This window comes from Macaca mulatta, chromosome 7 (genome assembly GCF_049350105.2).
Source record: "Macaca mulatta isolate MMU2019108-1 chromosome 7, T2T-MMU8v2.0, whole genome shotgun sequence".
NCBI lineage: Eukaryota > Metazoa > Chordata > Mammalia > Primates > Cercopithecidae > Macaca > Macaca mulatta.
The window spans coordinates 159,937,184-159,963,161 of NC_133412.1; the positions used below are offsets into that span (position 1 = coordinate 159,937,184).

At 34.9% G+C, this 25,978-nt stretch overlaps 1 long non-coding RNA gene across 1 annotated transcript in view; it reads left to right on the plus strand.

Moving 5' to 3' along the window:
- Positions 1-1,747: 1,747 nt before the first annotated feature.
- The window catches only part of LOC106999523 (uncharacterized), a 31,747-nt gene continuing 7,516 nt past the window's right edge, over positions 1,748-25,978 (plus strand). Inside the window, exons 1-3 of the long non-coding RNA XR_013395394.1 lie at positions 1,748-1,844; positions 23,432-23,576; positions 25,440-25,601. This is a non-coding gene — a long non-coding RNA (uncharacterized LOC106999523). The remainder of the gene's footprint in view (positions 1,845-23,431; positions 23,577-25,439; positions 25,602-25,978) is intronic.

The following is a 25,978-nucleotide window of genomic DNA, read 5'->3' on the forward strand; positions in this document are numbered from 1 at the left end:
TTTAGATATATGAATTCAATTCTGAATTCACAGGTGGTGTAACCTGGGGCCAATGACTTACCAAATCTGACTTACAGTTTCTTATCAAAAACTGAAGAGGATTTCCTACTCAGCTTACCTGCTAGGATTCTTGTGAGATCAAATAACATAATTAAAGCACATGAAGGCTATTTTTAAACTGCAAAATGTTATGCAAATGTAAATGTACGACTTTTGTTAGGCTTAATGAATATGCATCATGACATTGTTAATAGGAACTGGAATTCTTAGACTGAAAGGAAAAACGTAGATAATGAAGTTATTTTAAAGGCATGTCCATGAAACTTACAGCTCATTTTTTTAAGCTCTAATGACTAACACAGTACAGCAACAGTCCGAGTCAGTAAATGCTTGAATAAAAGCAAAAACATCAAAAATATTATTTTTAAAAAATTTCTGTTCCTACTGACAGTGGCCTCATTCAGAATGGCCTACTTTGATGGCCTTTGAGCCAAACAACTTCTCTTTGTATTCTAACCAATCTGCCTCAATAGTATTGTGTGTTATCTTTCTAAAACCCTTTCATTGATCTGCAATACTCAATGTCTCCTCATTGCTATAGAAAAAATCTACACTTTTCAATACAATATTAAAACATCTAACTTTCCTTTCCATGTCTATTTCCACTACTCTATCATACAAGAGTTATGTCTCAGCTAAAACTGGTTACTACTTTTTAAGTGAACATATACTGCTTTTTTTTCTGCTTAAGAATGATAAATAGTAGTTATTATGAGAAAGCAGCAAGTGTGTGTTTACCTCTTACAAAATAGCATTGCATTGGCAGCTCTACATAAAAGAAAATGAAAAAAGTTTGAGTACATATTTTCAAATTACACAATAGTGTTCAAGAGATGAGAATTACCCAAGAAAAGACATTGGGCTATTATAGATAAATTACTGGTTTAGATTATTAGTTTATTGGGAATTTTAAAAATCAAGGTTGCTAGTATTGAAAGGCAGTCCTAGAGGGTAAACAGGACTTGAGTTAGATCTTGATTTACAACAGGGCATATCTGTGTATTCTCTGCATACAAGTGAACATTCTGATTCAGAACAAAAAATGAAAAATATCTAATGGGCAAAATGATTGTGGTAATGAATGTCCCACACTTTTTCATTTATTTGTGAATTCAACAAATATTTACCGATCACTACGTACTAGTTACTTTTCAACCCACTAGGCATAAAGCAGGAAAGAAAACAAGCCCTTGCTCTCAAAGAACTTTCATTTTTGTGGCAGCAGGCTGATCAAAACAGAGAAACAAAAAGACTTGATAGGTAGCAGACAATGCTAGGAAGAAAAATAAAGCTGAGGATGGTGCTGGGAAGTGATGGAAGCAGGATGGTAGCTGTTTTCTACAGGGAAGTCAGGGAAGACCTCCCTGGTGAGTGCATGTCTGAGAAAGACCTGTGCACTTGGGGAGACTGACTCATGTGCCTACCTGGAAGAGGGCCAATCTAGAGGACAGGAAATGCCAACCCCCTGGGACAAGAGCATGCTTGAAATGTTCTGGAACAGTTACGGGGCTTCACAGCGATACAGAGAGGGTATGTGAGGGAAAACAGAGTTAGAAGGTGTGGTTAGAGAAGTAGCAGTAAATATGATCATGGAGGGCCTTCAGGCCAGCAGATGGACTTTGGATGCTATTCTGGGAAAGACAGGATGTTGGAATTGGCTGTGAGCAGACAGGTAACATGATCAGACCTGGGTTTAAACTAATCACGCTGACTGTTGCTGAGAATAGACTTTGGGAGGCTCAAGGAGGAAAGAACAGTGAGGAGGAAAGAGTAATAATAAACAGGTAAGAGAAACCGGGGCTGGCTTAGGGCCGAAGCGGCAGTGATAGTGAGACGGGCCCTTTACTGATGTCCTGCTGCTTTTGCCATAAAGCAAAACTTCACTTGGCCCAAAGGCTTTTACTGTGTGATACCACACAGTATCACACAGTATCACACAGTGTGTCTGTGTCTCCAACCACATTTTGCTCCTCCTCTCTTGTTCCTGTTACTCTCCACGCTAATTTGTTCTGTGCAGTCTTTCAGCATAGGATATTTGTAGGGGTTATTTCTTCTGGTATAAATATTCTGCCTGTCCTTATTCACCTAATTAAATCAGTGTCATCTTTTACATTTTAGTTTTCCAGGGAAGCTCTCTCCAATGTACCCAGTGTGTCCAATTCTCTGAATACAGCTTCTCATATGTTGTATTTATACTTCAGAGCAGTGCCCACCGTTGACATTTTGCATGTATTTACATCACTCTTTGCTTATTATTACTCTGTCTAGTCAGACTATGAGAGTGATGATGGAAGGAACGAAATGGTTTTCTCTGTTCACCATTAACTACCTCAATGCCTACTATAGTGCCTGTATTTGTTGAGAAAGAAGGAATGAACATCCAGCAGGTAGTAGAATGGATCTCATGCATTCAGACTTATATTTGGCAGGAGCATACATGGATTGGTGTGTTTTTGTTTTGAAACTGAAGGGCTTTAGTTTCTTCATCTATAAAATTCAGAAGTTTGGAATTGCTGGGGTAATAGAGTGTCAGTTTTCCTCATCCTCTAAAATTTCAGATCAAGAGTAACATTACAGACAACACTAATGTCTCTTTTTGATTATGGTGTGATATTTATGTCATTACAATTACTTTTTGTTTTGGGATTGAGGAGAATGAGGAGTCTGAAAAATATAAGTATGCGACTGGGTGCGGTGGCTCATGCCTGTCATCCCAGAGCTTTGGGAGGCCCAGCACTTGAACCCAAGTTTTGAGACCGGCCTGGGAAACGTGATGAAACCTTGCCTTTATATAAAAATATGAAAAATCAAATGGGTATGGTGGCATGTGCCTGTAGTCCCAGCTACTCTGGAGGCTGAGGTGGAAGGATCACTTGAGCCTGGGAGTTCGGGGTTGCAGTGAGCCAAGATTGCACCACTGCACTGAAGCTTGTGTGACAAAATGAGATCCTGTCTCAAAAACAAAACAAACCAAAACAAAATAAAATAAATATGTACTATAGAAGTAGAATAGACTACTAATGAAAATGGGCATGAATGAGGTAGAGCAAATTAAGACAAGAAAGCTTGAGAGGAAAGTTTCAGTGGCTCTGTGTAGTGGCAGAGGGGACCGGAGTCTCCATGTGGTGAAGTAAGAGGTGGGTGCTCAGGAATCAGGATTCTGGGGCCTGAAAACAGTGGACAGAGCCTAGAGAATACTCATGAGTCAAACAGGTTTCTCAATTGTTATCCCAAATCAGAGACGAGACTAGCCCTTTATGGTTCATTTGGCACCCAGGAGAGTGGTCAGTTCAGAAGCTTAACACTCGCCTATTTCAAGAACCAAGGAACATGTCCATCCAGTCACTGAGCACAAAGACATCAGCCTCTAAATATTTGAAGGTAAAAACCAGGACAGGAAAACATACACTTAAAATATACACTTAATTGGTGTTTATCCAATTAAGAAGCTTGAACCTGCTTGTTGTGTTTATGTATGTTTGAGAAGAATGGTGGTAACACTGAAAATGGGAGCAAATTAGGATTAATTTTCACAGGTTCCAGTGCAATGAGGACAGTAAGAAGAAAAGTGCTTGAGATTACACCCATGTTTCGTTTAGAAACTATAACTTCTAAATCCTTTAAAAAAACATAATATAATTATACTCTGACATATTAAGTCATGTTATGGATTGACTTGTGCTCCCTCAAAATTCACTGGTTGGAACCCTAACCCTCAATGTCACTGCATTTGGAGATAGAGTCTTAAAGGACATAATTGAAATTAAATGAGGCCATCTGGGTGAAGTCCTAATTCAATAGGACTGGTGTCCTTATAAGAAGAGGAAGAGACACCAGAGATAGATGCATACAGAAGAAAGACCATGTGAGGACAGGGTGGGAAGCCGCCCAGGAGAGAGGCCTCACTGGATGTTTCTGACACCTTGATCTTGGATTTCTAGTCTCCAGAACTGTGAGAAAATAAATTGCTGTTGTTTAAGCCACATTATTTTGTTATGGAAGCCCAAGTTGACTAACACAGGTAAAAACAAAATGTTTCTTCTCTCATACAGATTTATGGGATTCACATCTCTTCAATATCCATTTCTCTCAATACCACCAGAAGAACTCATGGGAAACATCTTTAATTCAACAATGTGTTCTCTCACTTTGAGAAATAATGAATGAAAATGTGTAAGGAAAGATAGTCCAGGAAATGGGAGCAAGATAATTAAGGATACATCCATGTGTCTCATGTGTCATGCTTGAGACGTAAGTTGTGCATAGATTATGGGGATACAATATACATGGATGCTATGTTAAAATGTAATAGTTTTGTGAGCCATACCAGAGGTTGGCCTGGGAATTGGAAAATATGAATACTTCTGCATGGTAGCAAACAGTCTATTTAAATGAAAGCATACAAAACAAAACAAACATTTATTGAGATGATTGGATAACAGTTTTTATGAATGAGATCACGGTCTTAGCTCGATGCTGTGGTTAGTAGGACCAGGTTACAAATAAGCCCTTCCACTCACTTTGTTTGAATTGGGATTCATTTCCCAATTTGCTCCAATACCTGGGCTTCCTAACTAGTCACTGTTGGAAATTCTGCAGCATAACCCTAGAAACAACATCAGTGACATTATTTATATCCCAGAGAGAAAGAGTCTTTAAATAATGCACACAATCCTTTGACCTGCCCTCCATTTCCTTTTTTCTCTCTTTTTAAAACCATTATATTATTTCAGCTCTACCAAATTTCCTGGGAAATGAAAAGTCAATGAAGTTTTTCATCTGACCGGATAACATTTTGAACCATTAGGCAACAAACTGAAGTTGGTTTCCAAGTGTTCACTATTTCTCGTTGTCATTAATACTTTTCTATTGATAATAATAGCATTTGTCACATGAAACTTAATATTATTCAGTACAATAAGGCAGAATAAAGGAAGGAAATTACTTTAGCTAGGGGGCCAAAAGGGCTTCCTGTGTTTCTTTGTAACCCAGAATAAACCACATGGCACCTATATTATTGAATCTAGAAAGACGTGTTTTCTTTGATTATGTTCCCTGTATCATTTCAGAGCGTCACTTGTCATGAGACTAAGATTTGGACACAGGACATTTTAGAATCTTAAAGGGCAGGAAATGATGAAGCAAAACCTATGAATTCAACTGGAGATTAACTAGTATAACAAACAGGAGGTGAAAAAAACAAAACAAACAAACAGAAAACACCTACAAGGTAGTGACCAACGACACACGGATTAGAGTAGCTTCAGTCTATAATGGGTGCATTATAACTGAGTAGTAGAATATGCAGGGCAGGGACTTCCTTTGAATTTAGTAACATTCATCTTCCATAAAATTCCTCTGCTTTGCAACATGTAACAGGTAGGTTGATCTCTCCTCTCTAGAGAGTTCTAGAAAGTAGTTCAGGTTCTAGCAAAAAGACAGGTTCCTCTTCCAGCATGGAACTAAGAGGGTATTCAGGAGACACAGGCAGAAACTTAGTAGAAAGCACTAGACAAATACAGCTGGATTGAGAAGAGTCTAGCATCCTGTTAGATGCATAGACCCCCAGGTCCTAAATTTAAATCCGCAAGACACATTTTCAGTATCTTCTGACGGTAAGTTTCAGTGTCTCTAAAATGTTGACAACCAGCTGCAGTGTCTCTAAAATGTTGACAGCTGCAAGAATCCCATTTAAAACCTGTTAATGTAAGAAGTCTCTTTCAGTAATTCTAGAATTAACGTGAGATTCTTCATTTCAAATAGGTTCCCTGGTGATGATGAATCCACAGCATACACCTTGAGAAGCAAGGTTTTAGAGGTTATTATGTTTTCAATCTTTTTACAAAACTTCAATTTAATTGTACTTGTTTTTTACTAAATTGATCATCAGAAACATGTAAAGACTGCTCAAATGAAAATGTGCACACTTCATCTCAGGTGAATCAAATTCAGTAGGTCTGAAGTGGAACCTAAGTATCTGGTTGGTTGGTGCTGAATTTTAAGTTTTCCAAAGATTATGAAGTGCAGTTTAGCACTACATTCCAGGGCACGAAATGAACCTGAGGCAGCAGGCTGAGGATTTTCTTATTATTATCTGCCATCAGTCGCTGTGTATGGCTAGAGAATGAAGTGATTACAATGTTCACTTTTTAACATTTTAATGTTATTTCATTTATTGCTCTACTCTCAACAATCGATAGAACTACTAGACATAAAATCAGCAGAAACTAGAATTGAAACAGATTCTCGTTTACATATATAGACTATTCCACCCAACAATACAGATGCTCAACTTACCATGATGGGGTCATGTTCCCAATATCTTAAATTTATGATGGGTTTATCAGGACATAACCCCATCATAAGTTGAGAAGTGCACATTGTTTTCCAACCATCATAAAGTCAAAAAAATTATAACTCAAAACAGGTCAGAACTGTCTCTCTGTGTGTGTGTGTATATACATATACATGTATTACATATATATATATGTATTACTCTACCCAATTATTTCCCATCCACATAAATATATATATATATATGTGTGTGTGTGTGTGTGTATATGTGTGTGTGTGAATACATATATATATGTGTGTGTGCATATGTGTGTGTGTGAATACACCAAAGGACAAAATTATGGCAAAAATTTAAAGATATAAATTGGCTTTATTTGTGATTCTAGAATCAGGCAACATTTTATTCCCAAAAAGAGAATAAATATTCCAATGAGCCAAGCAAAAGAGTTTGTTTTCATAGACAGAGAAGGGCTGAAGAAAGTAGAAATAAGGAATAAAAAAGGGATTGGTAACCTCGAAGTTGCTTTCCTTATTAAGTGAAAGTAGGGAAACTGAACAATACAGAAATAACTGATTGGTTAACGCTGGTTTTTTTCAGATTACCTTTTTCTTTGTAAAGATTACACCAGAGGGAACTTAATTAAGATCCCAATTGAAACTGGCCTATTTGGGAAATAATACTCTTATCTCTCTCTTCTGATTTCTCCAAAGATCAGATAATAACTCAAATTCTGTTTGGAATCTCAGCATGAGTGACGCCATAATTATTTTATATATAAATTATTATAAGTTATGTTATATTTTATAGAATATACAAAGTATTATTTTATATTTTATAAATATAAAATATATAGTAAAATAATTATAAACTAAAAATTTTTAAAGATTTATAAATTATTATTTTATGTAGTTGATATAATATATAATAGTAAACTGTAAAAATTATACATAATATAAAATAATATATATCATTATTGTATATATTTTATGTAAATTATAATATATAATTATTTATTATATAATACATAACATAATACTTTTATATAGCAATGTATATATTTTAATAAATTCTATCTAATAATATACACATATAGTGCCCATGAGAAAATTCAACAAGGTAACTGTATTAGTCTGTTCTCATGCTGCTAATGAAAACATACCTGAGACTGGGTAATTTATAAAGGAAAAACGTTTAATTCACTCACAGTTCAGCATGGCTGGGGAGGCCTTAGGAAACTTACAATTATGGCAGAAGGGGAAGCAAACACATCCTTCTTCACATGGTGGCTGCGAGAAGAAGTTGCAAGCAAAAGGGGGAAAAGCAAACCATATCAGTAACTCACATAATAGACCATAAGAGGAACCTCAATTTTTTAAAATTGAAATCATAGATAGTATTTTATCTGACTCTAACAAAATAGAACTAAAGACTAATATTAGAAAGACAAGAGAGCTATCTCTAGAAATTTGAAAATTACATAATATACTTCTAAATTATTTATGTCAATAGTAAATCTAAAGAAAGTGAAAAAATATATTTTACTAAGTAAAAATGTAATCTAGATAAATAAGTAGAAGCCGCAAAAGCACTGTTGAGATAGAAATTTATGATACTAAATGCTGACATTAAGAAAAAGGAAATGTTTTGAATCAATTATTTGAGTTTGTATCTCAAATAGCAAAATATATCCAACACAAGCAGAAGAAAGGACATTGTAGACAAACACAGGATTCAGTGAAACTGAGGATAGAAAAACAATAGGGAAAAAGCAATTGAGAAAAATCAATGTAGCAAAAAACTTATTCTGCATATTCAACAAAATTGATTAAAACCCCAGCAAGGCTGACAAAGATAAAAAGATGAAAAAAGTCACCAATATCAGGAGTGAAACAAGGGGTATTACTACTAACCCTGAAGCCATTACAAAATAATAAAGGAACACAGTAAGAAACTCTGTGCTCATAAATTTGATAATTTAGAAGAAATGGATCAATTCCTCAAAACCCACAAACTAACAATATTCAAACAAAATGAAAGAGACAAGCTGAATACTCCTATAATTACTAAATAAATTAAATTTATAATTTAAAATCTCCTGAAAATAAATTCCAGGCCCAGAGTGTTTTACTGAGGGAAACTATCAAGTAATTAAAGAAGAACTAACACCAACTTTACACAATCTCTTCCATAAAACAGAACAGGAAGGAACACTTACCAACTCATTCAAAAAAAGAAGCAAAATAAAAAAGTAAAAAAGGAAAAAGGGAAGACAGAAAAAGTGAAAAAGTGCAAACAAATATATTTCTTTAACTTAGACATAATAATCCTCATCAAAATATTGGTGATTAAATCCAGAAATGAATAAAAATAACCATTCACAAAAACCAAGTGGAATTTGTTCCAGGTATACAATATTGTCTCAATATTCTAAAATCAACTAGTATAGTCTACCATATTAGCAGACTAAAGATGACAAATTGTATGAATGCATCAAATACTACAGAAAAAAACATATTAAAAATATAATATGTATCTGATATGGTTTGGCTGTGTCCCCACCCAAATCTCATCTTGAATTGTAGTTCCCATAATTTCTACGTGTCCTACCAGTGGGAGGTAATTGAATCCTCAGGGTAGATGTTTCCCATGCTGTTCTTGTGATAGTGAATAAGTCTCAGGAGATCTGATGGTTTTATAAAGGGCAGTTCCCCTGCAGATGCCCCCTTCCTGATGCCATGTAAGATGTGTCTTGCTTCCCCTTTACCTTCCACCATGATTGTGAGGCCTCCCCAGTCATGTGGAACTATGAGTCCATTAAACCTCCTTTTATAAGTTACCCAGTCTTGGGTATGTCTTTATTAGAAGCATGAGAACAGACTAATACAGTATCAATTACAAACCCCTCAGAAAACTAAAAATTGATGACAACTTTCTCAACTATATAAACAGCATCTACAAAAAAAAAAAAAAGAACCCTATAGATTATGTTACACTTAACAGTGAATAACTGAATGTTTATGATATAACGTTGGAAATAAGGGAAGCGTATTAGTTTTCTACCACTGCTAAAGTGAAGTGCCACAAATTTTGTGGCTTAGAACAATATATATTATCTTACTCTTTTGGTGTTCCAAAATATGATATCAGTTTCACTGTGCTAAAATGAAGGGGTTAGCAGCAGTAATTTATTCTGCAGACTCCAGAAAATAATCTGTTCTATGCTTCTTCCAACTTCTAGAGGTCACAGGAATCTCTTGGCTCAGACTTTTCCTACATCTTCATAGCCAGCAATGCTTAGCTAAGTCTTTCTCACACTGGATCACCCTGACATTCCTTTTCTATAGTAAAATCTCTCCCTGTCTTGCTGTTGTAAAGACATTTATGATTACCTTAGGCATGCAGAATAATCTCTCCATCTCAACATCCTCAAATTAATCACATGTGAAAATGTCTTTGTACCATGTAAGGTGACATATTCACAGGTTCCAGTGGTTAGAGGCTATTATCTTCAGGAGGGTGGGAGGGAGTATTATTCAGCCTACTACAACAAAGATATGGTAGGCTCTTACCACTCTTATTTAATACAATACAGAAGAGTTCATACAAATATGGTAAGAAAATGAATTAAACTCTACATAGTGGAAAGGAGCAAATAAAACTTTTTTTTTTTTTGTGGAGCTGACATGATCAAGTAGAACAATTCAGGAAATCAAAAAAAGTTTGTAAAATTAATAATGAGCTCAATAAGATCACAGATGCAAGATCAACAAACATACATTAATTGCATTTCTATATATGAACAGGTGGGGGGCTGAAATTAAAAATACGATATCATTTACAATCACTCCAAAGCAAATGAATTCCTTAAGTGTCAAGTTAATACATGTGCAGAATCCAGATGCTGACAATTACAAAATATGGATGAACTAAAGCAAAAGAAGATCCACACAAATAGAAAGACATACTATATTCATGAATTGAAAGACTTACAGTAAAGATATTAATTATTCCCATATTCATCTATAGTTTTAATGCAATTTCTATACAATTCTGGCAAAGATTTTGAATATATGGACAACTTCATTTTAAATTTGTATGGAAAGGCACATACTCTCAAACAGCTAAAATTGTCTTGAAAAAATAAAATAACAAGAATCGCTATCTGATTTGAGACACTATGGTACTCAAGATACTGTGGTATTGGTAGGAGTGAAGAAACATAACCAAGTGGAGCAGAATAGAGAACACAGTGAAAGACCCAAATAAATATGCAGAACATTTTTTCAGACAATGTTACAAAAGCAATCCAATGGGGAGAAGAATAGCCTTTCAACGAATGGTACTGGAGCAATTAAATATCTATAGGACAAAAAAAAAAAGAGAGAGAGAGAGAGAACTCTTACCTAAATCTGTATAAAATCTATATCTCAAAAACATCTCACAATCTTTAATATAAAATATAAAACTATAAAACTTGATACAGTTTGGCTTTGTCCCTTGGCTGTGTCACCACCCAAATCTCATCTTGAATTGTAACTCCCACAGTTCCTACATGTCGTGGGAGGAACCTCGTGGGAGGTAATTGAATCATGGAAGCGGATCTTTCCCATACTGTTCTCATGATAGTGAATAAGTCTCATGAGATCTGATAGTTTTAAAAATGGGCATTTCCCTGCACAAGCTCTCATCTCTTTTCTGCTTCCATATGAAATGTGCCGTTCACTTTCTGTTATGATCGTGAGGCTTTTCCAGCCACATGGAACTGTAGGTCCATTAAACCTCTTTTTTATTTGTAAATTGCCCAGTCTCTGGTATGTCTTTATCAGCAGCGTCAAAACTAATACAGAACTTTTATTTAGAAAACATATTAGAAAATTTTTGTGAGTTAGGCGGAGTTCTAAAACTTGACACCAAAGCAAAAATAACTTAAAGATTAATAAAGTTTACTAATCAAAGTTTAAAAATTTTGATTGGTGAAAGATCCTATTGTAAAGAAGATGGAAAACCAAACCTCAAACTGAGAGAAAGTATTTGCAAAACACAAAACTGCCAAAAGACTAATATCTAGTATATATATAAAACTTTTAAAACTTGACAGTTAAAAAAAAACCAATTAGAAAATTGGCAAAATATGTAAACATATGTGTCACCAAAAGCAATATACAGATGGCAAGTAAGCACATAAAAAGGTGCTTCAACATGACTAACAGAGAAATGCAAATTAAAACCACATGATATATTGCTACCCATCTGTCAGAATGACTTTTAAAAAATAGGGACAACAATAAATGCTGGTGAGGATGTTGAGGAACTGGATCTCATACACTGCTGAAGGATATGGAAAATGGTATAGCCACTCTGGAACTCCAAACATGCAACTATCTTACAACCCAGCAATTGCCCTTTTGTGCTTTCATAATAATGTATATGAAAGGTCTAGCATGCCGTGGAACATGACAACAATAAAGAAGAATGAACTATTGATATATGCAACATCTTGGATGTATCTCCAGGAAAATACAAATGAAAAAGAAAGCCAATTGCAAAAGATTCCATAATAAATAATATCTTGAGATAAATAAATTATAGAAATGGAGAATGGTGCCCTTGGGGATGAAGAATTAAAGATGGGTGTTGCTTTAAAAGGGCAACAGGAGGGATCCTTATGATGATGAAATTCTTCTGGATTTTTATGATATCAGTGTTAGGAATTTTTGCTGTATCATTTGTATCATTTGTATCTTGATTGTGATATTATACTATAGTTATACCAGATGTTTCCATTGAGAAACCAGGCAAGTGGTACACAGGATCTACGTACTATTTCTAATAAGTACATGTGAATCTATAAATAAATTTTTTAATGCTTAGTTAAAATATTTATTGTTAAATGTCTATTGTGTTTAATCCTGTATTTTCTCTCCATGTACTGTTTTTCTTTTTAAAGAATTCAGATGTATATCATCAGTGTGGTAGTAGGAATATTAGCAAAAATCATGTTTATGTTTTGTACAATCCTTTCTGATTTTGCTGCTAACTTCAATGGGACTTTTCCCATTAAATTTATTAATTGGTTATTGTTACTGTATAACATTACTTGGTTTGTTCCTTCCCTCCCTTCCTATCTCTTTTCCTATCCCCTTCTCTCTTCTTCTTTTAATTCTTCCTTTCATTCCTTATTGAATGCATAAATAAAGCTGTGAGTTAATGCTATCCTTAGTTGAGGACACTTTAATAATTTTGTTCCATACAAGGCATCATCATTTTTTATTTACATGCATATTTATTTATTCTCATGTCTCTGCCTCGGTATATAGGAAACCACTTTAATACGTTTAAAGTAGATTTTGATAGTTCTATTATTTTATCATAAGATGAATTTCTTTCAGTGTGTGTGTGTATTTTTAATTTATAGGAATGTTATTAACTCACGGATTTTATTATTCTATCTTCTCTTTCCCCCTAAGTACTTGTTTTGAAAGATCTATTCGTGTTTCTATGTATTCAATTGCTCAACTACTTTTAATTGCTGTGACATAGTCAGTGGTGCGCATCCACCTTTTAATAATCAACTAATAGTCACGGGAATTCAGATTGCCTCCAACTCCCCACCACCACATAAAATGCAACAAAGGGCACCCTCATAAATGTCTTCTTATGGAAGAGGTAATAATTTCGTTGGGATATATACCTAGGAACGGAATGGCCAGTTAGCAGGATATGTGCACACTAATGTAACAGTACTGACAGATTGTTCATGGTAATAACTCCTCTAGTTCACATCATCCTATCCACACATGGGTGAAGCTCTTACCTCTTTGTTAAGTATAAAATCAGACTTACTGATGTTTTAACATGCATTTTTCTGATTACCAATGACTTTTTGTTTAATTTTAATTTTTTAGAAACAGAGTATCACTCTGTTACCCAGGCTGGAGTCCAGGGGCACAATCACAGCTCACTACTGCCTGGAACTTCTGGGTTCAAGTGACCCTCACACCTCAGCCTCCTGAGTAGCTGGGCTTACAAGCTCCAGCCACTGCACCCTGCTGATTTTAAACTTTTGGTCATTCTCTTTTTAACTTGTTGGGAGAGGGTTTCTTGTATGTAAATATCATTTTCATACCCTTAGCACATTTTTCCATTATTAATGTATTTTTCTTGTTGATTTCATAACTTCCTTATATCTTTGTTTTTTTTTAATTTTAGGCATTGCAAATAGTTTTTAAAATAAATTTTATCTACTATTAATTTTTCCATAGTATTTTTTGATTGATAGGAGTTCTTATTTTGATTAGTCAAAATTATCGGTTTATTTCTTTATGGCTTGTGCTTTTGAAAGTTGATTAACTTTCCATCCCTGAAACATAAAGATATTCTCATAACAGCATTACAATTACATATATATTTAAACCACTTGAGTTAATCGTTGTCCATAATCCAGTGTTTTTCCATATAGTAAACCAATGTTTTCATCATTTCCTGATTTATTTCTGGTGCCCCTACTTTTATGTAATAATCTAAATTCCATTGGTTCAAATATCTGTTCTTCTACCATCTCTACCTTGTTTTCATCCCTAAGGCTTTGTAATGTGTACTACACAGGGAAAGTCAACTTCCTCTTTTTAATCTCTCTCTTTTTTTTCAAGTTGAATTTATTAATTATTCACGGACCTTGATTTCTCCTCATAAATATGTAAGTAAACTTATCGAGGAGATCTGAAAACATATCCAAAGGGAATATTCATTGAATTTTCAATTAATTTATACACTGACTTGGGGATAATTATTATCTTTAAGAGAACTGTTGTCTCACTTTATAGTAAGGGCTGGTAGATTTCAGTCCATGGATCAAATCTGGCCTGCTGCCTATTTTTATATGGCTCACAATCTAATAATTTGAAAAATATTTTTAAATGGTTGAAAAATATTTTAAGGCATGTGAAAATACATAGATTTGTAATTTCAGTGTCCATAAGTCAAGTTTTATCTGAGTACAGCCACACCTAAATTTGTTTACATATTGTCTATGGTCACTTTCCTATTACTTTCCTTCAAAGCTAAATAGTTGCAATAGAGATCAGATACACAAAAAGAATTGAAAGAAAGACTCATAAAGCCTAAAAAATTTCCTATCTCGTCCTTCACATAAAACGTTTACTTATATTAGTCCTGGAGATTGAGATACCTTCTTTTGTGAGAGTTTACAATTTTTACCATAGAGTTAACTGTTTAAATCTAAACAGTTGGGGAGGCCAAGGCAAGTGGATCACGAGGTTAGGAGATCGAGACCATCCTGGCTAACACGGTGAAACCCCGTCTCTACTAAAAATACAAAAAAGTAGCCAGCCGGCCGTGGTGGCGGGCGCCTGTAGTCCCAGCTCCTCGGGAGGCTGAGACAGGAGAATGGCGTGTACCCAGGAAGCGGAGCTTGCAGTGAGCTGAGATCGTGCCACTGCAGTCCAGCCTGGGCGACAGAGCGAGACTCTGTCTCAAAAGAAAAAAAAAAAAACAAAACCAACGACAAAAAATATAAACAGAATTATAGGCTTGTTGCCATAGTTAATACTATCCTATTTTTATTAATTTTTAATTAGCCTATTGCTGTTTCTAAGAATTTCTATTTGTTTAAGGTGATGTGACATTTATTAGGATTGTTGAATTATTTACTTCAATTTTTGATTCAGTAATTTGTTCAACCTGGATGATTGTACTATGTGCAAATAATAAAAATATTTTTTTCTTCTTTACAATTCTTAAATTCTAATCCCCTTTTCTTTTTCTTAAAGCTTTGTTCAAAGCCTCCCAATACTAAATTTAAAAGTTTCGATGTTGGTAGACTTTCTTTTATTATAGAACTTAAGGGGTTATATCTAAAGTTTATTCTCAAAATCAGCTCTAAGATTTGGGAATGCAAACATTATCAATTTTAAAATGTTTTATTCTAATCTCATATTGTTATATATATTATAAGTAAGCACCAAAGTGAATGAAATACTGTTTCTTCATATATTATAATGATGATATTATAATTCTATTAAATGTAAACAACATCGCTAAATTTTCTGATGTTAAAAACTTCCTTTCTTAACTCCTCAGATAAATTCTACTTAAAAATGACAGTATATTTAAATACATGAATTGCTTTTGGAGAGCTAATATGATATTTAGGATTTCTATAATGATGTACATATATAAAGTTAGATTTCAAATTCCTTTCATGTATTTTTCTTATATAGTTTTAAAACCAATAATTTATTAGCCTTATAAAATAAGCATTATAGTTGTTTTATGTTTTCCTACTCTCTAGAATAAGCTATGTAAATTGAAATTCATTCTTCTTGGAAATTATTATAACTCACCAATAAAAGCATATGGACCTCAGTTTTGGTGGGAAAGAAGATCACCCACTACCATTTTATTTTCTAAATAGTAACTGTTCTATTCCAGCACTCTATTTCTTTTTCAATTTTGGTAAGTTTTAAAGTGTTTTTATTTTTCTTTTTCCTGGATTTTCTCCTTTTTCTTTTGAAAATTTAGCCAAATAACTTTTAATTAATGTTTATTTTGTTCATCTGCCCAGTAAGTTTTATGTTTTATTGACTTTTTATAGCTTTATTGTTTCCTCCTTCTTTTATTTTATGTTGTTCTTTTTTAACAACTTGATTTATATGTGTAATCCATTTATTTATTTATTTTTCCTTTTATTTCTTTTTTGTTTGTTTGTTTTTGGGACAGTGTCTCTTTCTGTCACCCAGGCTGAAGTGCGGCAGCCCAATTATGGCTCACGGCAGCCTCTGCCTCCCTAGCTTAATCCATTCTCCTGCTTCAGCTTCCCAAGTAGCTGAGTCCCCATGCATGTGCTAACGTGCCTGGCTAATTTTTGCATTATTATTGTTTTTTATTTGTAGAGATGAGATTTTGTCATGTTGCACAGACTGGTCTTGAACTCCTGGGCTCAAGCAATCTGCCTGCCTCAGCTTCCCAAATTACTAGGTATTTCTTTAATACACTATTTTTTTTAGGTTTAGCAGAGAGTTCCCATATACACACCTACACACACACACACACACACACACACACACACACACACACAGCTTCCCTCACTCTCAACAGCTCACACTGATATGGACACAAGGCAGAAGGGCAGGGTCCCTGGCAAGGGCTCCATCCTTAAGAAACCTGGACCCACGGCCTTAAATGAAAACAGGCATTCCTGTTTTCAGGCCTGAATGATGCCTTTTCCAAGACCATCCTGGCCTGCTCCACCCCCAATCCCGTGCCCATAAGAACTTCAAACCCCAGGCTCCAAAAGAGCGGCGGGGCATGACAGAGAAGGAGAGAAGAGAAGAAGCCTCATCCCCAGGTGAAATTATCTCCCCACTCCAGGAGAAGATAATCTTCCCACACCATCTCCTTTCCAGCTCCCCTTCCACTGAGAGCCACTTTCACTGCTTAATAAAATATCTGCATTCACCATCCTTCAAGTTTGTGTGACCTGATTCTTTCTGGACGCCGGGCAAGAACCCGGGTACCAAAAGGGCAGGATGTAAAAGTCACCCTCACTCCCTGCTGAGCTGGTTAACACATCCTTCCGTGGACGACAGGGCTAAAAGAGCATTGTAGCATACTCGGGCTCTGCCACGGGGCCAGTACAAAGCCTGCTCCTGCTGGAAAAAAGTAACAGGCGGTTCCAGCTCACTTTTTTCTTGAGTTGTTTTCTGTTGTTTGTTTGTTTTTCTATAAGGTTCCCATCAACCATGGGTTGTAGCAGTACTCCTACATGGTAGATTTTGTGCACTTTTACTGAGTGTTATTTTTACATTAGTTTCTTCAGTTGTAATTTCCATTCATTAGAAAGAATATATATCTAGAATTGACACTTATGTGCAAACTGAGATTTATTTCTTTATGAGATTTTTTAAAATTTTCCATTCAGAACTCCAAAGCAAAGACAGAAATTCTTGTAGATTCAATGACTAAAGAACATGGATTTACTCATACTGTTCAATGGCAGGAACAATAATTCCAAAATCCTAGTCAAGGTGGAATCTTGTGTAATTTTGAGGATCAAAACACATAATTTATGTTTCTGATTGAGTTTTTATATTCAAATACAAAAGACCCCTTGTTCATCAAATAATCATCTTTTGAACTTATAGCTCTGTATTATGTCCCTTTTTCTATTGTATTTTCTTTGCATTCTCTTTCTTTCTTATTTAGCTGGCTATATTCTATATCTGTCACTATTTTATAATGTCAAGCATATCTTCATGTATAACAGGAGAAGGCATCTGTGTTTGTTTACCTCACGTGATGTAGAAATGAAAACTTCAACTAGGATTTCATCTTGAGAAAGTCACTTAATTCCATTAGGCCTCATTTTTCTTATTTTTACAGTGAAAATTTTGGAACTAAATGTAGTTTGGATTCTCTCTGCAAAAAGTCTATAAACTTATAATTATCTGATATAGTAAATAATTACTGGAATGAGAAATATATGCCAGAATAAAAGTAAAATTTCAAACTAGACTTAGCAATTAGTAGACTTTAATGTCTCTTACCCTTGGAATATCATATGAGGGTTTTTTAATGGACATATTTACCTACATTTAACAAGTAGTTCTGATGGAAGAAGTTATCTAAAGAAAGGCTGGAAGCAGAGAAAACCATTTGCAAATGATATAAATTGATTGATATGTTGGTGCTGCAGACTGAAAGGTTATGTCCCCCGGAAATGCATACGTTAAAATCCTCGCCCTTCAGGTGATGGTATTGGAAGGTGGGGCTTTTTGGAGATGATTAGGTTATGATGGCAGTGCCCTGTGAATAGGATTGGTGCCCTTATAAGAGACCCCAGAGAGCTCTCTAGCTGTTCTTCCTCTATGTGAGGACACAGTGAGCTGATGGCTGTCTATGAATCAGGAAGAAGGCTCTCATCAGATATTGAATCATCTTCCAGCACCTTGACCTTCATCTTCCCAGCCTCAAGAACCATGAGAAATAAATCTCTGTTATCTAAAATCTACCCTGTCTGTTTCTATAATATTCTATTAGGGCAACCTGAACTCAGACACTGGAAAATTTTCTGCATGGATCTTTCTCCTCCCAGTCCTCACTTTCCCCAGCAGAGCCTTGTAAGTGCTTTTACTTTTCAATGAAAGTAGATGAAATTAACACCTGGTGAGTTTCTTCAGTTGTTAAACAGGTTACTTGAATGCTGCTTCCAAGAAACTGACTGGGAACACAATCAGGGAGATGATTATGTAACCCACATTATTACCCTATTAAATATTTCCCATGATTTCTTGATTTTCTGTGGTTTCACAAAAATGAGCAAAAACATAATCCTGCACCATCTTAAATAATATTAGAGAGTTTTGACTCCATGTGTACTGAGAGCCAATCATAGCAATACAAGGAACAAAGCACCCACTATCCCTGGCGTTCTGAAATAGTGTTGTACTATGGAGGTTAAAACTCTATGCATTGGAGCCCTTTATCAAACAATGTTTAACTCTCTTTAGTTCTTCAATGATTCACATTTGTAGCGAATAGCTAGAAATACCAGTGCAGTATTTGGCATTGCATTTAACGAAATATAAAGACAGTGAAATATTTTGATTAGCTTTTGTATATTTTTTCAGGTCATTTTCATAACATTGGACATAAATGACCTAAATTACATTCTGGTCTGAAAAGAGGAAGCAACTCTCAGTTTGGCAGATATTAAGTTTATAATTTAAAGATTATTAAATTTATACAAAGTAGAAATAAGCAACGAAGCTGGTAAGTTAGGTTCAACATTTGTGGCAGGTTAAACATTGGTGCTAAGGAGTCAAAACTTCATTCAACAGACAGTGAGAAACCACTGAAGATCTATTGTACAAATGAGCAACCTGAGTTCTGCTTTGGAAAAAATCGGTTTAATGCCAAATACAGTATGTATGACAGGAGATGTCAGTTCCAAATTATCTATATTGACATAAAACTAAATCTATCAATAAAAAATTATTAGTTCAGTTTATAAAAGCCATCCTATACAGGACTCGGATACTTGAGTTCATGGTAAATCTAGCTCTTTTGAGTATGTATAATAATAATCCAGATTTGATTTTAGATGTAAACCTTTTGCTATTTCTGTTTCTGTTCCAAGTGTAGAATTCTAATTTTTTAGCTGTTCTGTTTGTTTTGAAACTTGGTTAGTATTCTTATCATATGTAATTGAAGTGTAAATGTCACAGTATTCCTTTAAAAACAAATGCCAATTAATGTGAGAGATGTTGGCAACAGGAATGGGCTCACTTCATTTATTATAACATGTTTTGACCTTTTCATTATTTTGGTGGTAATTATTCTATTTTTTTGCAACCAACACAAACTCAGATGGATTATTTGATACAGTTCTTTAATTTAACTCAGAGGTCATACTTTCCATTTACTTGGATAGATCATTGATGCATTTCTTACCTCTATTTCTAAGCCTTCTTTTATTAATAGCTAATTTATAGATTTGTTCATTGGAATTTCAGAAGAAAATCAACAAATGTAATAGCTTAAATTATCTGTCTGGATTATTAATTTACTTCCATTATTGCCAGTTTTAATATTCATATTGTTGCATTGCTACTGGGAGTTCACTTTTCTTTCCCCTAACAGAAGACTGAAAACTCATTAAGAATAAAGACAGTATCTTACTCCCCCTTCTACTTTCAGTATTTAGTACTTCCACTGAGACAGATATTATTTTTAAATGAAAGAAAGCGTGCTTATATCTGAAAAAGTGTGCTTATATCCATTTAACTACCCTTATTATTTTATTACAGGTTTCTAAGACTAGTAAAGGGTTTTCATAGTCTTTGTATTACCTACAGCCTTAATAAAGTATTTGCTTAAAAATTTAATTAAAGTGAAGTTATTTAATTTTTTATTTTCCACTTGTTCTTAGCTTCCAATGAATTGTTATTTTATGTTAATGTACATACCTTTGAGGATAACTAGCCAGTATATTGCATTTTTAAAATAGCAAACAAAAAAACAACATGAAACAAATCCTAACACACAAAAAAAATTCTCTTGTTTCTGCATATAATAAAGAATTGCTTCAATTTGGTTTGCTGATTTAATAAGTATTTTTTATCTATAAGGGCTTTAGAAATGGGGTCAAACTGATCTAGAAAAATAAAGAAAATTAGATGAGTAGAGAATTAGTACTAATTAGTAACTTCTTCATATACTATTTTAAAAAGATGGTATGGAGATACTCATCTCTACCTAAGCCAAATAGAAAGCCAGTATTACCGGAAGAATACAACACATTCTAATGAATAACAAAGTCCTCAAGGAAAATTAAACCCACATAGATGGGATCAGAGATTGCATCAGTGGATATAACTGGTAATATATACATATGTGTGTGTATATTTTATATACACATAGGTGTGTGTATGTACATGTGTGTATCTACAAATAAGAACCAGATATGAATGATTAAAGGATACACCAAACAAGTAACATAGCAGAAGCTGTGAGTAAGGAATTGGTAAATGCTTGCCTATGGACAGTTGGTGAAGGAAATAATTTATTTAGCCATAGAAAAAATAAATGGACTGAGAAGTTGGAACCAAGGAGGAAACAGAGATACAGCACATGTGTGAAAAATGCAACTCTGGTCAGAGCGTAGGAGGGAAAAAAATGCAGGTGTTGATAGCAAATGACAGATTTCTAAATTATTTGGGGAAAAAAATGGATTACTATATTCAAAGCTGTGTTTCGAAGCCCAGGTGTGACCTAAGAGTGTCCAGGGCCCTATTGAAGGCTGTGAACCATCTGCAACAGACAACCAGTCTTCAGGATTGGACCTGAGAAGGCTCGGGTTTTGTTTGGTCTCCACAGTTCATCTTCTTAGCAATACCTTGATGTCAGTTAGAGACCCATAAGCATGAGAATAAAGGGCTTTTGTTGATTCATGATTCTTTCAATCTGACTGTGGCAACCCTTACAATTCATCAAAAGAAATGAGGATACGCGGAGTTCAGTTGAGCATTTAAACCCAGACACTGAGTTTTGGTTTTTTTAGCTTTGTATCAACCCACTCAGAAAATGTGAATGTGAAGAAAAATGTGATTGAAATTGGTTGCCATATTGTGGATCAGTTCATGAGCATTTGGACATGAGTCATTTCATGTTGAACAAACTATGCTTTCCTCTTTAAGCGTAGGCTTAAAATAAAATTAACTCTCATAGGGTTCATTTCATTACTTTAGGCTGGAATAGGCAATAACTTTGCTGAAGTAAGTAATGCAATAATGCCAATTATTTGCATGATTCAGTTATTATCTACCTATGTTACTATATACTGCTAATTTTTGAGCAGTAATTTCTAAATCATTTGACATATGTAAGGAAACACGGATCTTAAATCAGGAGTTGGCAAACTTTTTCTATAAAGAGATAAGCAGTAAACATGTTTGGCTTTGCGGCAATATTATCTCCGTGACAACTACTCAACTTTGCTCTTTTAGTGTTTCAGCAGCTATGAGTAACATGCAAATAAATCCGAGGGGCTGTGTTCTGATAAAACTTTACGAAAGCAGGGAGTAGGCTGGATTTGGTCTATGGGCCACAGTTTGCTAATTCTTGTCCTAAATAGTAACCAAACTAAACTATTTCCACTCACAGTCATGAAATCTTTTGTATTTCTAGGTTACCTTCCACAGCAGCATTTTTTTCTAAGGCAATGACTACTTGTAGGTCAATACTGATTCTCCCAGTACCAGGGGCAGCTTAAGGGTGATGAATTAGGCTGTCAACTCCAGACCATGTATGTCTCCACAACTTTCCATTTAGAAGTAGGAAATAGGGAGGAAAGGGGCATTGGGATAATAGGGCATGTTTCTACTTTAATGAAGCCACCTAAATTAAGTGAAGAGTGTTGAATTCACTATTCATAAATACTAGCATCTTTTGCTATTAAATTTTCCATCTCTCTTTTATTCTTTTAATATATGCTGTAACATAGATGTATCACATAAACAATGCATGTATAATATAATGCATCATTTTATCATAAATAGATTAATATATCATTTAAAAATGAGATCCAGGGGAAAAATGCAGTTAGTATAAAGTCAGAGTTGGTAAAACATGTTGGATGTCCCATTTGTCCATATTCATTAACAGATGAATACTTGATGAAGATCTCTTAAGATGTAGAATTGTGTTTAGCATTCAGACAGGTACTCTGCTAAGTGCTAAGTCATGTAAGAGTTTGAACCACATGAAATTGCTGTTTTTAAGTCAAAAGACAATAGAATATTAGGAATTTCATAAATCTAAAAAAAGTATTGAAGAAGATTGGCATTGACTCTTTCCCGCAGGAGTTAATAGTCTGTCTTTGGACTAATAATTACAAGCATAATAAATATTACCAATAGAAAAATAGAAGATGCATTAAGAGCATATAATGACAGAATTTAACATGTGTAGGAGATTAGAGAAAGCACCTTGAGTAGGGGGCATTTAGGTGGAGACCAACAAGATAAATAGGTCTTAGAAAAACATACAGAGAGAAAGAGAAAGGGAAGCAAGGGCTATAGAGAATGTCACAAGTTTTGGGAGCCACATATCTCCAGGCTCAGAGGCAGGAGAGGATATAGATGTATTTGATAATGGATAACATGGTCACAATGAATTACGTTTCCCATATACACATTTAAAGATATATATATATATACGCACACACATATATACTATTATATACTAATACTATATGATTATTTTACAGTATATATGATATAACTTTAAATTAACTTATATAAATAAATTTCCCCAAAAAATATCTTAGTGTAACGGAATCACGTCCAAAAGATTGTGTTAATGCTCCACAGCTCTGAGAGGTGTTGTTCTAAAGCAAGAACTCATAGCTTAGTTTGTTTAGTCTCAAAACTGCTAACAACATGGAAATTCATAGATAAATCTTCAAGTAAATTTAACTTCAAGTTACCCTTCAAAACCTGGGCTTCTTGTCAGGCACTCCATGTCCTCTGCTCTAATCTCTTCTTCCTCTCCTTACAGGATAATTAGAACTTTCTTCTCTGACATTCTACCAACACTATCTTCATGATGCCACCAATGCACACTTTTGCACCTCCCTGCTTTGTAAGTGCACCTGAGGATTAACGTACATTCAGGACCTTACCTTCTGTGGAACATACTTGCTGTGAGTCCTCGTTTGCTCTTTGTGAAGATCTAATGACAACTGACACATTGAACGCTGTTATTTCTCTCCAGGTGCAAGGACTTTCTTAAGCCTCTAGAACTGCTCTTGTAAATGGTTTTAATGGTAGGCCTTTGCTACTAATGTTCAGGTAATAAATGCCTACATGTGTAATAGAAGACTTAAGTGTAAAAGAAGACATTCACCATAATCTGGTAGTGGAGATTGGGGGATGTCATTAACCCTCTCTCCCACAAAACTTTTGGTAATTACCATTTACCAAAAGTAATCTAAGAGATGTGTACAAGCAAATTGAGTTAAGCCAGCTGACAACAGTTTGAAATCTATGATTACAGTGTTCTGTAGACCAAAGGGCACACACATTTCATTTTGGGAAACTGAAGTTTGGGCAAAGAAATGTCCTGCCTCTGTAAATGAAGCATTGTAAAATACTTTAAAAATCATCTCCACTTTGGAGAAATGAACGATAATTGCTAACTTTTGATTTTTCCCATTTACAGTTTCTCAAAGCCTTTTAATACACATTCTCCCATCAGATCCTTGCAATGAAGATGCGGCATTGACATAATTTCTGGCTAGGCAAGAAGAATAGGCAGGCAGAGAGGCAGTCATTTGCTACTTACCCCACCCCTCTCCTTGACTTCTACTCCTCTCCATTTCCCAAAACCCTGCTTGGGAATAAGGGTTTGAATTGTGAGAAGCCTCCCTCATAGCAACAGTATCTGTTGGCATTGTGTTGCTTTTCATTAAGAAAAAAAATCCAGAGGAGACAAGACAGGAAATCTGCGCATACCTTGCTCATTGATGAAGGGAAATGATATCGGCTCTAAGGTTAAATCAAGGGCAGCCAATGTCAATTTGTTTTCGAGAAGTTCAGGCATTGAGGGAGTTGTTAACATCCTATTCTATTTAAATCAAACACCTGCCTTTACTTGTGTTGGATAATGAGGAAAACGGGATCTCTTAAATATAGTCTTTTGCTATAAATAGTCAATCTATTTTAAATTTAATTGTTATCATTGTCAAAGCATAGCCTCAGAGATGCAGACTGATGTCACCAAAATGCTCCTTAACTGAGTGGTAGGCACCTGGTTCTAATCGCTGCTCTGGTACTCATTAAGTATGTGGCCCAGGTTGATTAATTTCACATTTTCAGGACTCTCCGTTCTCTCGAGTGTCCATTTTCTCTTCTTATTGGTTTCCAGGGTGTCTTCCTTTTCCATTCTTAGTGAGGCTGCCTTTACTCAGGAGCTCATCTTTCTTCCTTGTAATATAAGGAAGGATTGTAATATATTTATGTTTACATTATGTAATATATTTCTATTATGAAATATAAATATATTTTTCATATTGCTGCCAGCAGCTTCTTATAAAAATGTACATCTTATCACATCATTCTCTCAATTAAAGTCTTTCAAGGATTTCTTGTATTTCAACATGAAGGTCTAACTCTTTAGCTTATATAAAGGAAGCTGCAGAAACTAGGCATGCCTGTTCACTGCCCTTTCTAGGGAAGTTTCTTACAGTCCAGTCATTCCAAAATTATTACAGTTCCCTAAATACATCCAATGTATTCGGCTCCAGATTTTTAAAAATTGTATATTACCTTCTGTCCTCCTTCTACAGAATCACTTGGCTCGCCCCTTCTTGACATTCTCTAAGAGGCTCAGACATTAACTCCTTCTGGAAGCCTCCCTCAATTTCTCCAGTCTGGATCTGGGCCCATCTCTTTGCAGATGTTGCACCTTGAGAGCCCATTCAGCATAAAGCTTTGCAGCTGGCATTTTTGGTGACTATTTCTGTTTTTCCCTCCAGCTACCTCTCATTAAATATGAACTTTTTCAGGGGAAGAGCTGTGCTTTCATCTCTACGTTTTCTGAAAGGTACTTGATAAATGGCTGTTGTGGAAGACATAAACACAAGACAACTAGATAAGAGCACTGGACTCTATTATTTCATCCATTTATGAGCACATTCAAAATCATTTTGCCTACTAGAAAGTTACTGGTATGGAGTTTCATCTTTCTTTTGATCCAAAAAACAGAAGTGTAGATTAAATAAGTCTTTGCAGAATAAAAATAATGCTAAATCCTAAATTTGCACCTTAAATCAAGTGGCAGCCAACAACACACCCTCCACTGCCAACCCCAATATCAGTTATACTCAACATCTGGGTGAGTCCAATTGCATGGGGATGTAGGTTAATGAGATGCCTACTGTAATTCAGGGAAGATAAAAAGTGACATAATGAGCTTTAGAGCAAAGAGGAAAATTAGAAAGTGATAAACAGAAAGTACTTTGAGTTGAGTGTAAATTAGATTCATGAACTACTCATTATAAATGGTTTTTCTCAAACCTGACATGGATACATATAGAAAAAATTC